General features: G+C 43.2%; 1 pseudogene; it reads left to right on the forward strand.

The window, feature by feature from the left end:
- The first annotated feature begins 367 nt into the window (after positions 1-367).
- Positions 368-2202, forward strand: LOC135276815 (carcinoembryonic antigen-related cell adhesion molecule 3-like; annotated as a pseudogene).
- Positions 2203-11517: the final 9315 nt, after the last annotated feature.

Genomic DNA, 11517 nt, shown 5'->3' on the forward strand with positions numbered 1-11517 from the left:
TGTGTGTGTTTCTTGTGTGTGTGTGTGTGTGTGTCTGTGCATAGTGTGTGTAGAGGTTGAGTGAATCACTGCTGAAGGAGACCAAGGCCTCAGCAATTCCCAGGGTCCTGAAATACAGACAGAAGGCAGAGGCAAAAGGAGGGACAAGGAAGCAAGACTGAGAGGAGAAGGGACAGAGAGGTATCCTTGGCACAGACCCATCCATTAGCCTGAGAAGTGCTCCTGCCCTGGGAAGAGGCTCACTGCAGAAGAAAGAATGACAGCAGAGCTGACAGCTGCACTCAGAAAGTTTCTGGATCCCAGGCCACTCTCCACAAACAGGAACAAGCAGGCAGCAGAGACCACGGAGCCCCCATCTCTATGACAATGGCGCATCCCCTTGCAGGGACTCCTGCTCACAGGTGACTAGCTGGGGTGTCCTGGGAGGATGGGACTGTGAGAGGTAAAAGGGCTACTGTCATAGCCTGCATAGGGGAAAGGACACCAGAGGTGGACAGCGGTCAAAACAAAGAAATCATATTGAACTGGAATTGGTTAAGAGGTAGGAAAATCTCAATTGTTCTCTTTTCCTGGTTAATCATCACTGGCTATTACATTTTGAAAAATGATAATAATAACCATATCAGATAATGCTTCTAATAAAACAATAACCAGGACATGAAGCATTGTCCTCAGCCACCACCTCAGAAATTGGAAAATAAACCCCAGGATTCAGAGAACCGCAAGAGCTCTCATGAACTCATTTACAAGAATCTGCAGCCTATCCTAGGATCTTGGGTGCAACCAAGAATAAACAAGTCCCTGCTTTCACAGAGCTCAGGCTCTCATGGGGAGAAAGACAGACATCCAAGACATCTGAAATGTGAGGTTAGGTGTTGACAAGAGCCCTATATGAAGCAGAGCAAAGAAAAGTAAAAAAGGAAGACTCAAGGGCCCTAGAGGAGGTGTCAGAAAAGGGGTCTCCCAAGGACACCCTGATGTGAGCAGGATCTGAGGGCAGTGAGGAGGGAGCCATGCAGACCCCTTTGGAAGAGGATTCCACACAGGGAAATGCCAAGGTCAGAGGTGTTGAAGGAATGGGTGTCATGCTGCTTGACCCAGTAGGACACACACACATTTCAAGGTTGAGGGGTGAAGAGACCTTCTCGGGACACAGGGCCCAATATTCCCACCCCAATACATAGGTCCCAATATTGACTGATGCTCTCTTCTTGTTCTAGCCTCACTTTTAAACTTCTGGAACCTGACCACCACTACCCAAGTCACTGTTGATGCCGTGCTGTCCAATGCTGCAGAGGGGAAGGAGGTTCTACTCGCCCAAAATCTGCCCCAGCATCTTATTGGCCACAAGTGGTACAAAGGGGGAAGGATGGGCCAAAATCATTGAATTATTAAATATGTAATATACACTCAAAAAATTATCCTGGAGCCTGCACACAGTGGTCAAGAGACAGTACGTTCCAATGCATCCCTGTAGATCTGGGATGTCACCCGTAACAACCCAGGATCCTACACACTACAAGTCATCGAGCTGTATCTTCCAAGTGAAGAAGTAACTGGACAATTCTGTGTACACCGACATCCAGGATGACACAGGATTCTACACCCTACAAGTCATAAAGCTAGATCTTAGGACTGAAGAAGCAACTGGGCATATTAGTGTATACTGTGAGTGATTCCCCATAACCTCTGGGTGTCGGGGTCAGTTCGACTTCACATACACAGGACTGTTAGGCCTGGACTGTGCCTGTGTCCCCCTCTACATTAGGTCTCATTATGGGATGGGCATTAAGTGCAGGACACACACAGGGTAGCAAAGATCAAATGATCCGAATTTCTTTCCTGCATCCAGACTCTGCAGATACTCACTGATGAGAAAGGACAGTCCGACGGAGGTGAAAGTCATGCTGTGGTGAAAGCATGCCACATGTCAGAAGAAGATCAGTCTCAGCCAAGCACCCCGTGCCCTACCCATGGACCTGACTCTGAAAAAGACCCAGCAGGACCCAGTCAGGGCCTGGCCTGAGGGGCCCCTGGGATCCTCACAAAGAGGCTCACTCCTGAAAGCTTCAACCCCAGAACCCTGTCCGGGATCCTGACTCCAACTGACCCTGGAAAACCTGTGCCGGGGCAGGGTTGACCAAGATCAAGTATTTACCAGTTGTCCTAGAGCCGTGGCTCCTGGAGCTGCTCAGCAGCTGAGGCTCAGCCACCACAGCCTCCTGTAGGCAACAACAGAGCCTTGTCCTTCACCTGAGAATCAGAGTGGACAGGACAGGTGGGCAAGTTTCCTAGGCCACCATTCAACTGCCCATGGAAGTTTAAGGGACTCCGTAAAACGTTCAGTGTCACCAGGGACAGAAACTGAAGAGAGATGTTTCTGGCAGCACCTTGACCAACAGGAATCAGGCCCAGGGGTGCCCTCTCATGGAGGCAAATAATAAATAAATACTGTTTGTGAACACCTTCTCTGTGCCAAGCATTAGATCAGGCAATAGTACATAATTTAAAGTTCATTTGGAGACAAAATGAAAAGCTACAAATTATTTGACATTTAGCTTATTTTTGGAGAGGGGACTGAGGCACAGGGAGACACAGTCACTGAACCAGGGTCCCACAATCAGGAGGGGCAGATCAGAGTCACATGAGGTCTGTCTGCAGCCACAGCTCATCCGCTCCTCCATGAGAACTGTGTTCTTATTGGAACCCAATAAGATAGTTCCTCTATGAGGTGAATTAACTTTCTCCTGCTAGCAGGTATGCTGTGGTGACGGCATGCTACATGTCAGACTTCCCTGTCTGTCCTTTATTTAGAGAGCATAAGAAGGAAAGTTACTGCCTGGTATTTCAAGGCTTACAGTGCCATCTAGTGAAATGGTAATCCTCTTAATGGGGAACCTAGTCTGTCCTTTGCCAAAAGCCTCTGGCTTTCCAGTTCTCCCTTTTACATCCCTCTGCTAGAGACCAAACCTTATGCCCCACTCTGTGATGGGGAGAACTCTGCTTTCAACAGAAAAGAAAAAAATAAACTCCAAAACCAATTTTTAAATTCAATACACTATCCATTAGCAGGAAAACCACCATTTAACACTTACATTCTTTTGAGACACCTATTCTGCCTACAACTAGAATGGCATCTAAATAGAAAGGAGATTTTATGTTTGGAAGTTAACCAGAACCACCACCTAAGAATAAATTCTCTAGTCTGGTCCATAATACCAGAGTATATAGCTCAGCCCAGTATACTCCCTCCATTAAGGTGCCTTGCTCAAATGCAACTGTTACATAACTTTTCATGAGACACATCCATCAAGGATCCATGCAGGTCACACAGGTCTAGGAGGTCAAAGGGCAATCACCAGGCAGAGGACTAAGGTCACATGGGTAAGCATGACTATCCCCACTGATTAGTACATTTGATACCATGTTTGAGGTCATGCCTGCAATCATGGGGTGGCACACACTGTGCCAGGATCCAGGGAACAAGGAGGGAGAACAGCTGGGGGAACGCCCCTGTTTTCCCCTTCACCCTTGGTCAAACCAAAAAGAACAAGGACACAGGAACACCTCTTCTCTTGTCTCTTTTCTAGGATGGGTAGCAAGCCATCTTCAGCCTGTACTCCTCTGGATTGCTTTTTGTACTCCATTGACCCCAAATTTTAAAAAATGAGTGGCTCATTATCTTTTGCCCAAGGGCATGACATTCTTCCCATCTTGAGAATGAACAGACCTGCCCAGCTCAAGGGAGCCTTGACTTTAATCTTAACCAACAATTAGATTTTTTCTGTAGACAGGAGATCAAATGGTGTGAGATCCCCTATGTATAGGCTTTCCTTGCCCTGTGAGACAACCTAGACCTTTGCACACATTGCACAATTGACTCAGCCCTTTCTCTTTTAGATGGAGTCTTGCTTTGTCATCGGGTTACAGTGCGGTGGTGTTATCTCGGCTCCCTGCAACCTCCACCACCCAGGTTCAAGAGATTCTCCTGCCTCAGCCTCCCAAGTAGCTGGGACTACAGGTGCACACTACCACATCTAGATAATTTTTGTATTTTTAGTAGAGATGGAGTTTCACCATATTGGCCAGGCTGGTCTCAAATTCCTGACCTCAGGTGATCTGACTGCCTCAGCCTCCCAAAGTGCTGGGATTATAGGCGTTAGCCAATGTGCCTGGCCTGACTCAGCCCTCTTAACAATCGTATCAGGATGGTATTTAAAGAGCAGTTCCCCTAGGTCAGAAGACCAAGTTTTTGAGAAGCTATTGGAGGCGGCTTCTATGTGCCCCAGTTCTTCTAGTTTCCTTTATTCAGGGCCCACTCCAACTGTGCCATCAGTTCCACCATCTCCAAAACTCCCAACTGCCCCAACTTCAAATTTATGCCTACAAGAAATGCCAGATGGAAGGGGCAACACTAGGGTACATATTCCCATCTCATTATAGGAACTTACACAAATAAACGGAGACTCGGGTTGATTTTTCGATGACGCCGATAGGTATATAGATGCCTTCCGAAATTTAACACAAGTGTTTGATCTCACATGAAGGGCAGTTATGCTGCTTCTAAGCCAAACCCTCATTGTAGCTGAAAAGCAGGCAGCTCTGCAAGCAGCAGAATATTTCGGAGATGAACTATGTCTCCTATAGTAGACCAGAATCAAAGGGAGATAGGGAACGTAAGGAAATAACACGACAACCATTCTCAATATAGAGAGAGACTGTACCTCCTAATAATTCTGAGTGAAATCCCTGTGACCCTGTAGATAAACAGAAAATGCTTTACATGTGCATTTTAACAGGCTTGCAAAGAACCAGAACCAAACCTCTTAATTACCCTAAATGTCCTTGTTAAACCAGAAACTAAATGAAAAGCTCCCTGCCTTTTTGGAAAGGCTGAGAGAAGCTTTAATAAAACACACCTCCTTGCCCCTGATTTAATAAAACACACCTCCTTGTCCCCTGATTCAGCTGAGGGGCAGCTCATCCTGAAGTACGAGTTTATTACACAGGCATCTCCTGATATTAGAAGGAAGATACAGAAACAGGCTATAGGACCAGACAGCACCTTGGAGAATCTCCTGAAGGTGGCCACCATGGTCTTTCACAAGAGGGACTGAGAGGGGACCCAGGAGAAAGAGAGAAAGCACAAGAGAATGACTGAGGTTCTAGTGGTTGTTTTGCAAGCCTTAAGAGTCCAGGTCCCTGAGGGGCATCCACTAGTTGTTACCGGTGTGGCAAGCCAGGGCACTTTAAGAAGAATTGCCCAGGCAACAAGAAAAAGCCATCTGGACCCTGTCCAGCCTGTGGTGGAGACCACTGGAGACAGAACTGCCCCTGGAGACCAAGGTCACTGGGTCCAGAACTGGTCTCACAGATGATCCAGCAGGACTGATGGGTCCCAGGGCTCAAACCCCCAACTCCAGTGGCTCAGGCTACCATCACTGCTCAGGAGCCTCGGGTGATATTGAAAACTGGAGGGAAGAAGGTGGACATCCTCCTGGATACTGAAGCCAGTCTGTTCTCTTCTCCAATCCAGGCCCTCATTCTTCCCATAGAACAACTGTGGTATGTATCTCAGGAAAGATTCTAACCTGATATTTTTCTCAATTAGTTGTAGTTGGGAGACTTATTATTTACACATGCCTGTTTAAATCATGCCTGAAAGCCCCACTTTTTTTATTAGGTAAAGACTTTTTTTTTTTTTTTTTGGGCCAGAGTCTCACTCTATCACCCAGGCTAAGTATAGTGGAGACATCTCAGCTCACTGCAACATCTGCCTCCCAGGTTCAAGCAATTCTCTGCCTAAGTGGGATTACATGCACCCACCACCACACCCAACTAATTTTTGTATTTTTAGTAGAGACGGGGTTTCATCATCTGGGCCAGGCTGGTCTTCACCTCCTGACCTCATAATCCACCTGCCCCGGCCTCCCAAAGTGCTAGGATTACAAGCATGAGCAACCACACCAGGAAGGTAGAGACATTTTAGCCCATATGGAGACCAGGATCCTCATGGCCCCAGGAAAAACTCTTTGTCTTCCCTTAATAGAAGCAAATATTAATCCAGAAGTGTGGACAACTCCAAGAAGAATAGGTCAAGCTAAGGCTGCTAGGCCACTTCAGATCCACCTTAAAAATCCCAGTTTTTTAGCCTTTATTCTGCCTAAAACAGGTAACTGTAATAAATGTCACACAAATAAAAAACTTACTTTGCCTTTCTTCTGAGTCTCACTTTTTTGTCTGCAAACAAACTTTGATGTGAAACACACTGGCTGTACCATGAAGTGGCTTGATAACCCTGAATCACTCATTTGACCTCCCTCAGCCTCTTTTCTTAGCTACAGCACAAAAGTGACTCTTACTGCCTCAGAAAATGACAGCGAATGAGTAAATTTAAATGTTTAAGCTATTAGTCAAGAGCCTGGTACCTAATGAGCACTTGGTAAACATTCCTTTCAGTTCTTTCTTTCCACCATTCCATTTCTCTCATCCTCACCCATCTTCTTCTTTGACTCACTTCTCTTCAGTATTTTACTCACTCTAGCCCGAAATGTAGTAAAGAACCCACACTACTCAGTCTCTCATGGCTCTGCGGGAATGTTCTTCCAGCAATGACGCAGTCTGCTATCCACTCGAGGCAGTGGCTATTATTTATATGAAGACGTCTATTTAAAACAAGAAGTTCCTTATATATTCACACAAGATTTATACATGCTTCCTCTTATTTACACATACCAGTCCCAGTTCTTCCCTGTTAATTCAGACATGTTATTCCTTATTTCACACTTCTTTAGTCTTTATCTTAACACCTCATAAATTACAATAATACAGAGACATGAATAATGGCCTGGACCACAAGAGTGGATATCTCTAGAAAGATGAATTCTTTTCCTTGGCGAGATGAACAGCATGTTCAAAGCAGCTCTGAAGTGCATTTCTAGGCATGGCTTACATCAAAGTGATCTGACTCTAGGACACATTCTTGGGCTCTCAGGAGACAGTAATTGTGACAGAAGTCACACCCACTCTGGATAGTCCAGCTGTTGGCTGAACGTATTTTCACAGGATATTGTGCATGAGTTACTCCTCCCCAGTCCTTTTACTTCTAGAAGCTAAGGTTCCCCCTTAACCATCTTCATCTGCAGCTGGCCTTCCAGGACTCTGGCTAGAAAATTCCTCCCATTTTGGGGGCCCAGGGTGACACCTTTGTCTATTCCCATAATTATAATAGCTTACGCTGAGTCATCACTCACTGTGCACCAGACACTATATTAATAGTTACAGTTCTCAGTAAAAGTCCTGAGTGTCAGCATCCTGATTTTCACAAATTAAAAAAACACTGAGGCAGATGAGTTACGTGCCGAGTATAACCCAACTCCATAATTAAACCTCATTCACTTCATCTGGAAATAGGACACCCTAAGATTTCTGAGGTCTCCTGAATAACATCCGCCTTCCAGAGTTTTGCCTCCTCTACTTTTAGAATTTCACAAATCCTACTTTTCACAAATTTCTACTTTTAGAATTCTTTAAACCATGTCTTTCTTGTCTCAACACAAATAAATAAATGGCCTTTGAAGTAATAATCATTCATTGTAACTACTGTTAGTCACCTCCAAAACCAGAGCTCATGCCCCTGACCCAGGAGCCAACACAGATACAAGATCAAGTATTTTTACAGTACAAAGTAATGTCTGATGCCCCCAAAAGCCAAAGAGGTCAGGTAACACAAGAGCAAAGAGAGCAGAGTTTTACCCCGAGGGGAATTTATTCACTTACCACGCTCTGGGGTTTAAAAACAAAAACTGGTTCCTCCCATATGGCGGCAGCTGTGTTATCATTTCTGCTTTCTTAAAGGGGACCCAGGCTGTTAGAAATATTCTAGGCCCCTTCATGGGGCATCAACAGTAGCAAAAGAAAAAAGGGGCAAAGAAATAAACAGAAAAAGAATTCTTAAGAAAGAAAAATAAGTGACACTAAGCACACGATTTTAATAGATTTCAGTCAACTGAAAAGAAAATCTTTTAAAGATATGAAAGAAAAGCAGAAAGGACTTGAACATATATATTCAGATTTTCTGAATACATATATAATAGGAATATATATTCTGCATATATATTTAATATTAATATGTATTCTACCTGAATATATATATTTTACATGAAATAAATACATGGCTTGAATATCAGTTTTTCATTAAGCTGGCTTTTCATCATAGAGCTCTTTTAAAAAACGTTTCTCTTGGCCACCATACTTATCTGGAAATGGCACCAAAGTATGTTAGCAGCAGCAGATTTGGACAAATCTGCAGGAACCTCAATTTTTGCCTCTTCAGAAGAAAGAATTTCACTAAGAGTCATGAGGCAGAAGAGACTGAGGCAAGTTTTAGAGCAGGAGTGAAGGTTTATTAAAAAGCTTAAGAGCAAGAGTTAAAAAAAAATAGTACACTTAAAAGAGGAGCAAGCAGGTGACGATAGATCAAGAGCGTGGTTTGACTTTACTTACGCTATTGTATGCTGGCATAATTCTGGGGTCTGCATCTCTTCTCCGATTTTTCCCTTGGAGTGAGGCGTCGGCACGCACAGTGGCCCGCCAGCCCTCGAGAGGGGAGCAGGTGTCCTGTGTTTACTGGAATTGTACGCATGCTCACTTGAGGTTTCCTGCCCTCACCATTTAGCCTCTTCATTTACGTGCCTGAGCCCACGCTCCCAGCTTCTGTGAATTTATCAGGAAACTGCTAATTACCTGTTTCAGGTGTTTTCTATCTATCGAAAGACTGCCTTTACCTGGCACTGGCTGTGACCAATTATTACTGATGAGAGGCAGTTAACAACCACCTCACCATCACTTGATAGTCAGCTGACATTCCTAGCGTATGCGGTGGAAAGCTGTTTCCTGCCCTGCTCATGTCTGATGAGCTACCTACTATAACACTTTCAGACTTCTTATGATCAGATTTTAGCTAGGACACACTGCCGATATTACAGGATTTTGAATTTTTTTTACCAGAAATATCATCCCACCTGAAACTAATAAGCCTTCACCTAGATTATGACTCAGCCAAGGATGTGTGAGGTATCTATGTGGGATCTCTTTTGGTTCCATAGGTAGTTTAAGGTGTTTTTTTCCAATTCTGTGAAGAAGGACATTGTTAGCTTGATGGGGATAGCATCGAATCTATAAATGGCTTTGGGGAGTATGGCCATTTTCACAATATTGATTCTTCCTAACCATAAGCATGGAATGTTTCTCCAACTCTTTGTGTCCTCTCTTATTTTGTTGAGCAGTGATTTGTAGTTCTCCTTGAAGAGGTCCATTACATTCTTTCTTAGTTGTATTCCTAGGTATTTTATTCTCTTTGTAGCAATTGTGAATGGCAGTTCGTTCTTGATTTGGCTCTCTTTAAATCTGTTATTGGTGTATAGGAATGCTTCTGATTTTTGCACACTGATTTTGTATCCTGAGACTTTGCTGAAGTCGCTTGTCAGTTTCAGGAGATTTTGGGCTGAGACTATGGGGTCTTCTAAATATGCAATCATGTCATCTGCAAATAAAGACAATTTGACCTCCTACTTTCCTAATTGAATACCCTTTATTTCTTTTTCTTGCCTGATTGCTCTGGCTAGAACTTCCAATACTATATTGAATAAGAGTGGTGAGAGAGGACATCCTTGTCTAGTGCTAGAATTCAAAGGGAATGCTTCCAGGTTTTGCCCATTCAGTATGCTATTGGCTGTGGGTTTGTGGTAAATAGCTTTTATTATTTTGAGATACATTCCATCAATACCTAGTTTATTGAGAGTTTTTAGCATAACGGGCGGTTGCAGAGAAGGTCTTTGACAAGATTCAACTATTGAGATAATCATGTGGTTTTTGTCTTTCGTTCTGTTTATGTGGTGAATTACGTTTATAGATTTGCATATGTTGAACCAGCCTTGCATCACCGGGATGAAGCCTACTTGATCATGCTGGATAAGCTTTCTGATTATGCTGTTGCAATCAGCTTGCCAGTATTTTATTGAAGATTTTTGCATCTATGTTCATCGTGGATATTGACCTGAAGTTTTCTTTTCTTTCTGAATCTCTGCCGGGTTTTGGTATCAGGATGATATTGGTCTCATAAAATGATTTGGGGAGGATTCCCTATTGTTGGATTGTTTGGAATAGTTTCAGGAGTGGTGCCAGCTCCTCTTTGTATGTCTGGTAGAATTCGGCTGTGAACCCATGTGGACCTGGACTTTTTTTGGTTGGTAGGCTATTAATTGCTGCCTCAACTTTAGCTCTTGTTATTGGTCTGTTCAAGGTTTCAACTTCTTCCTGGTTTAGACTTGTTAGGCTTGGAAGGGTCTAAGTGTCCAGGAATTTATCCAAGCCTAAACCAGGAGAAGTCAAAACACTGAATAGATCAATAATAAAGGCTGAAGTTGAGGCAGCAATTAATAGCTTCCCAACAAAAAAAAGCACAGGTCCAGATGGGTTCACAGCCGAATTCTACCAGACATACAAAGAGGAACTGGTACCACTCCTTCTGAAACTTTTCCAAACAATCCAAAAAGAGGGAATCCTCCCCAAATCATTTTATGAGACCAACATCATCCTGATACCAAAACCCGGCAGAGATTCAGAAAGAAAAGAAAACTTCAGGTCAATATCCACGATGAACATAGATGCAAAAATCTTCAATAAAATACTGGCAAACCGATTGCAACAGCACATCAAAAAGCTTATCCACCATGATCAAGTAGGCTTTATCCCGGGGATGCAAGGCTAGTTCAACATACACAAGTCTATAAACGTAATTCACCACATAAACAGAACCAAAGACAAAAAATCACATGATTAGATGCAGAGAAGGCCTCTGACAAAATTCAACAGCCCTTTTTGCTAAAAATTCTCAATAAACTAGGTATTAATGGAATGTATCTCAAAATACTAAAAGCCATTTACCACAAACCTACAGCCAATAGCATACTGAATGGGCAAAAACTGGAAACATTCCCCTTGAAATCTGGCACTAGACAAGGATGCCCTCTCTCACCACTCCTATTCAATAGAGTATTGAAAGTTCTAGCCAGAGCAATCAGGCAAGAAAAAGAAATAAAGGGTATTCAGTTAGGAAAGGAGGAAGTCAAATTGTCTCTATTTGCAGATCACATGATTGTATATTTAGAAGACCCCATAGTCTCAGCCCAAAATCTCCTCAAATTGATAAGCAACTTCAGCAGTCTCAGGATACAGAATTAATGTACAAAAAATTACAAGCATTCCTATACACCAATAACAGACTTAATGAGAGCCAGATCAAGAATGAACTGCCATTCACAATTGCAACAAAGAGAATAAAATACCTAGGAATACAACTAACAAAGAACATCAAGGATCTCTTCAAGGAGAACTACAAACCACTGCTCAATGAAATAAGAGAGGACTCAAACAGATGGAGAAGCATTCCATTCTTATGGTTAGGAAGAATCAATATGAAAATGGCCATACTCCCCAAAGTAATTTATAGATTCG

Source organism: Aotus nancymaae, unplaced genomic scaffold (assembly GCF_030222135.1).
Source record: "Aotus nancymaae isolate 86718 unplaced genomic scaffold, 86718_ANA_hifiasm-v0.15.2.pri h1tg000028l, whole genome shotgun sequence".
NCBI lineage: Eukaryota > Metazoa > Chordata > Mammalia > Primates > Aotidae > Aotus > Aotus nancymaae.